The following is a 5,887-nucleotide window of genomic DNA, read 5'->3' as shown; positions in this document are numbered from 1 at the left end:
TGCTTGGCTTCTGAACATGTGCCATGAAACACACACTAAAGCACAACAACATCATTTATCTTTACAAAAATCACAGCCAGGCAACAGAAACGCACACTAATGATGACGGTACCGCTCACATGTGCTCACTATGAGTGTCTCACACATGGAGATGCTACACCTCGTACCCTGAAACACCATGTGCACAGACCAGATCAGAAGAAATGGAGGCTGTTGCCGAATTTAACACTCTTATCTGAGAATAATAATGTTAAATTAATACTTTCTATATAGTAATTTCTAGATTATAATAATGTATTTATTCCACTGCAAATCTGAGAAGCTGAGACTTCGTTGTTGGCAGCATAAAATTTCTGACCAGTATCAAAATTGTGGTGAGACACAAACTGAAGGCATATTCTAGTGTCGCAGATGGTATAGGATCTAGGAACACAGAAGAAAATCTTAGATGTCACAACAAGTTTCTGCTGAGCTTTGTCAAACCAAACAGCTCAACTCTAAGGCAAGATAAAATAACTCTACAGCAGAATGGGGTCCTACAAAGTAAATCTGGGTGTCTGGTCTTGGGAAGAACTGCCCCGTGAAGAGATCTGGACAGTGGGCACTGAGAGGCACATATGCAGATTAGCTCACATCCTGATGGAGGCACTGGTTCAGGAGCCTGACTAACAATCTGTTGGTTATCTTATTAAATTAACTTTTTTGGAATCAGCACCAGTCCCCAAAACTTCAAATTAAAGTATTTATTCATTAAAATGTATCATTTTGTGCTATATGAACACAACTATGCTTAAAGAAAGCTGATTTGTACCATGTACTGTATGCTTTTATGTATAAGGTAGCAATAGATTTTCTTTTACTTGTGCTTGGTTTGGGGCACGTTGATTGCAGAGAAAGTCACTTCATGGGATTACATCATGCTGAAGCATTCTTTAGCATTGGTCCAAACCTGAAATCCCTTTTTGCACATGCTGATCTGCATGACAGCATAGCTGATGAGGGCTTCCTTTAGGTCCCGGTTCTTTTGTTCTTTGTAGCATTCACTATCAGCCCATGTTGCACCCACCCCGGCCGGCAAGGAAGACACAACACGGTTGGATTCTTCTTAACAGTCTTTATTGCAGGAATGCCTCAATGCTGCCACAGGGACCCCAGGCAACCAGGGAGGTATGCTTATATACTCTCAGCCCCCATCCACTCACAGCAGGCCAAGTCACTTCACCAGGCACGCAGCCTCAGCCAATCAGGGAGGCAGGGGCATGTCTCCACCAAATATGGACTTGTTTACACTGCCAGCATCAAGGTGCACCTGCGCAGCTCTCGCGATGGTCATGGCTTATTTTCAGGTGTATGAGGAAGTCTTATACAAGTCATAAGACTTAGCTGCAGTCCCGGGCACCATCTTGGGACTCCTGCCACACCTGCTCCTCATATCTCTCCCTTTTTTCGTTTTTGGCAGAGAGAATGTCTGTCTTAGATTGCCCCCTGCAGCAATGCCCCTTACCCATCCTTGGGAGATAAACACCATTGGTTTGATCCCTTTCTTAGGTTGGTGACACACCCAGGGAGTCTTATCCGTCACTGACACTTCTCTAGCATGCCAAACCACCCATGGGAGATTGTCCTGTCTTCATGTGGCAGGTGCACCAGAAGACCAGGACACTGATTAATCTATAGCCTGATTTTGATTGCTGCAAGCAAGCCTCATGGGTAAAGGTTGAGGTCTTATCCCCATTGTGCAAGCATAGGGGCCCCACACAAAACCATCCCTTGGGCTCATCACNCAGAGAGGTCTTGGCCAGCTCCCGTGTTGTTTTTCCTGGGGGAAAGGGAACTAGGACACTGAACCTTCATGCAATCAGACGTGCCTTCCACGGGATGCCAACAGCAAGCTATCCTCTGTGCAGTGCTTAACCTCGCAACCCACGGCATAACACAGCATTATTTCTTTAGAGCAGCAAGCCAAATCTGAGGAGATTGTTCTGCCTCCACTGCGGCAAAAGCCTGCGCCACCATGGCAGAAGTGCGGGCCTGCACACGCTGCACCTGACACATACACCAAACACACAACACACACACTATTACAAGCATACATCCCAGGGCTCCCATCAGCCCTAAGGCAAGGGATCAGTGCAACTACCATTCACCCCATACATATAAGGAGCACTGCCCAAGGTGGAATGGAATCAGGCACACTCCTACAAAAAGGCAGGGGCCCATCTAGGTTGGGAGGGTATAGTGTCATTGCCCTTGGATATACTGGCAGGCCACACCCCTCGAATCCAGGTAGCATTAGCTTTNGTAGATACAGCTGAACACAATCACTCATCTGTGAAATATTTTGAATCATCTGAAAACACAACAATCCCTTTAGCTGAAGCAGCATAGAAAAGAGGCAATTTTAGTGAAGCATTAGATGTAAAGAATTGAGGAAACACTTGACTGCGTCAATGGCATGGGTTTCAGGAACACAGCGCTCTTCAGTTCTCACTAGTGGGAGCATTCCCAGCCACAGGAACATCCATGTCCTCATGACTCTGCTTGTTTCGAATTGCAAAACAAACAGACCCTCTCGCCCACTTCAACACCTTCAACACCTGTGGGCAATGATTTCCACGCCCTTATGGCAATCTGATTCACCTGCTCATACACCTGCACTGGATATCCTGTCTGTTGTTGTGCAAATCGACCTTGACCAAGCAGCATATCCCTATCCCATGCTGGATTTCCTGCAGCAGCATTAGCCGCTGGCTGTTCATTTGCAAATTCCATAAGGAAGGCTTTCCAATCTAAATACTGCCCAGGTGAAAGGCATGCTTTCACCAAGACTGCCCAATCGGACGGCGTCATGCAGTGTCTATTCAGGGCCTCTACTTGAGCCACAGTATAGGAGGCAGTTAGGCCATACATCCGCAAGGACTCAGCCAAATTCCTGATTACTTTGAAATCTAGAGGCTCATGATATCTCTGCTCTGCTTGGTCAGTGAAAATAGGACATCCCAGCAAGGAGAATCTAACCTCTCTCCAAACCTCCACACAAAAGGTCCGCCTATCTAAATCGTCTTCCTCCTCCACCTCTGCCCTTTTGTTTTGTCCTTTCTGTCCACCTGATAACACTGTGTCTCCTTTCATTTTCTTTTTTCTTTTTATGCCCTTCTCCTCTTCCGACATACTCTCTTGTTGCTCTGTAAGGATTTTCTGACCTGTCTTGACTGCCTCTACACACAGTTTCAAACAGTAACAGAGTCCATATATCAGAACAAACAAGACCAAAACTATCAGACCTACCCACAAAGGGTCAATGGGAGAAAAAAGCATAACTACACAGCGAGGATCTATTGATCACTACACTGAGGCTATCATAGTCCCGTAACTTGTTCCAAAACCGGGAACCTTAACTTGTCCCAAAGCCAGGAACCTTAACTTGTCCCAAAACCAGGAACCTTAACTTGTCCCAAAGCCGGGAACCTTATCGTCTCAATCCTTTCTTTCCTTCCCTTCTCTCCTTCCTTTCTTTCCTTTCTTTCTTTCCTTCCCTTCCTTCCTTCTTTCCTTCTTTCCTTCCTTTCTTTTCCTTTCCCTTTTCTTTTCCTTTCCCCTTTCTTTGCCTTTCTTTTGCCTTGCATTGCCTCTTTCCTTTCTCGTCCCCTTTGCCCTATGGGCAAGAAAAACATATCCCCCTTAAACCCGGGGATCAATTTGGGAGACTTACTGGTACCACCATTCCTCAGCTGAAGAGTTCTGAATCCACGAGATCATCCTCGGGTCCCCGTACGGGCCACCAGATGTTGCGTCTGCTCTCGACCAGCAAGAACGACACAACACCGTCAGATTCTTCTCAACAGCCTTAATTGCAGGAACGCCTCAATGCTGCTACAAGGACCCCGGGCAACCAGGGAGGTCTGCTTATATACTCTCAGCCCCCATCCACTCACAGCAGGCCATGTCACCTCACCAGGCACGCAGCTTCAGCAAATCAGGGCAGCAGGGGCATGTCTCCACCAAATATGGACTTGTTTACACTGCCAGCATCATGGTGCACCTGTGCAGCTCTCACGATGGACGTGGCTTATTTTCAGGTGTATGAGGAAGTCAGGTGCAAGTCATAAGACTTAGCTGCAGTCCCAGGCACCATCTTGGGACTGCTGCCACACCCACTCCTCACAAGTCCATGCATTTTTCACAAATTCTCTGCCTTCCAGATTTTTAGACTTCAGCTGCTCTTCCCCTTCATTTACCTGCTCCTCTAGCACCTTTATCCTGGTTTCTCTTTGCTCTGGAGTTTCTTGACCAAAGAGTTTGGTAGTCATTCCCTTCAATGAGAATGTTCTCACAGTCCCGGTGGCCAGCTCCTTGCACTGCTGCTTCTTGGCAGCCAGGTCTTGAGCAGCTGTCTCCAGGTCATACTGCATAAGCTCATGCTTCCTGCACACAGCCCAAAGTGCTTCTGCATAAAACAGATAGTCCTTCAGCTGATCTGCATAGTGCTCTTNATCTTCCAAAATATCATCAATAGAAGATGCATACACGTCCATGTGATGCCTAGCACTCTGCAGCCCATCCCCCATTTCTTTTTTGATGGCACCCCATTCACTAAAAACACTCCCATAATTCCCATGTACTTTATATACACCATAGAGTGGATCTGCTACTCTAGCTCTGACTCGAAGAAGATGCAAGATGACAGACTGCAGCTCATCACTGTAGTGCCTCAGCTCAGTAAACCTCTTGCCTGGGTTTTTCACTCTGAATGTTGCATTAAGCGCTTTTAACCTGGAGTCTGCCTTCAGCTGAAATCCAGTCTCATTCACAGTCTCCTTCCAGTTACCTGGGTTAAAAATGACTAGAAGATTTTGTCTCTACAAAGGACAGGATGTGAAGCAACCCTCAAGAGCAAGTTTTCTAAGCCCATGCGTCATCTCTCCCACATTCTGGGTCCATGTTGTCAGCAGAGAGTTTATGCCACACGAACTCTGCCCGCTTTTCTGGGAGAGGTGGCACAACATGTGGTAGTACACTAGAAGGTAGTTTCTCAACAACTCGAACTCACTGTACCACCTCCACAGCGAGTCTGTGAGGACACTCTGACCATCGGCATGCTCAACTGACCTCGTCTCGGTGAGGTAGGCAGTGTACATTTCTTGCATGTTCATGGCGTTCCTTCCAGTTCTCTTCTCTGCTTCTGAAACACTGATTTCTATTTTCTTCAACCAAAAATTATTTCCTGTCATCGTGTCTACCCCTGAGCCGTCTTCCAAGGTGCCCTCCTCACCGACCGCGGCCTCCAGCACAGCACCAGGGCCACCCAGCAACTCAAGAGGTCCAGGCTGCAAGAGCTTCTAGGGGTCTGGAGGTGCCTGTTCCATAGCGGTAGTTTGGCACCGCCTCTGGTGGAATTTTTTAGGGTCACTTATATATACTATCATATCATCTGCAAATAGTGATATTTTGACTTCTTCCTTTTTAGTTTGTAACCCCTTGATCTCCTTTGGTTGTTTAATTGCTCTGGCTAGGACTTCTAGTGCTATATTGAATAGGTAGGGAGAAAGTGGGCAGCCTTGTCTATTTCCTGATTTTAGTGGGATTGCTTCCAGGTTCTCTCCATTTACTTTGATGTTGGCTACTGGCTTGCTGTATATTGCTTTTATTATGTTTAGGCATGGGCCTTGAATTCCTGATCTTTCCAAGACTTTTATCTTGAAGGGGTGTTGGATTTAGTCAAATGCTTTCTCAGCATCTAATAAAATAATCATGTGGTTTTTGTCTTTGACTTCGTTTATATAGTGGATTATATTGATGGATTTCTGTATATTAAACCATCCCTGCATCCCTGGGATGAAGCCTACTTGGTCATGATGGATGATCATTTTGATGTGTTCTTGGATTC

At 46.2% G+C, this 5,887-nt stretch overlaps 1 pseudogene; it reads right to left on the bottom strand.

Moving 5' to 3' along the window:
• Positions 1–910: 910 nt before the first annotated feature.
• On the bottom strand, positions 911–5,366 carry LOC110288143 (annotated as a pseudogene).
• Between the last annotated feature and the right edge of the window lie 521 nt (positions 5,367–5,887).

The sequence above is a fragment of the Mus caroli genome, unplaced genomic scaffold (assembly GCF_900094665.2).
Source record: "Mus caroli unplaced genomic scaffold, CAROLI_EIJ_v1.1 scaffold_14896_1, whole genome shotgun sequence".
NCBI classification, from domain to species: domain Eukaryota; kingdom Metazoa; phylum Chordata; class Mammalia; order Rodentia; family Muridae; genus Mus; species Mus caroli.
This window is presented reverse-complemented; position numbering and strand designations above follow the sequence as displayed.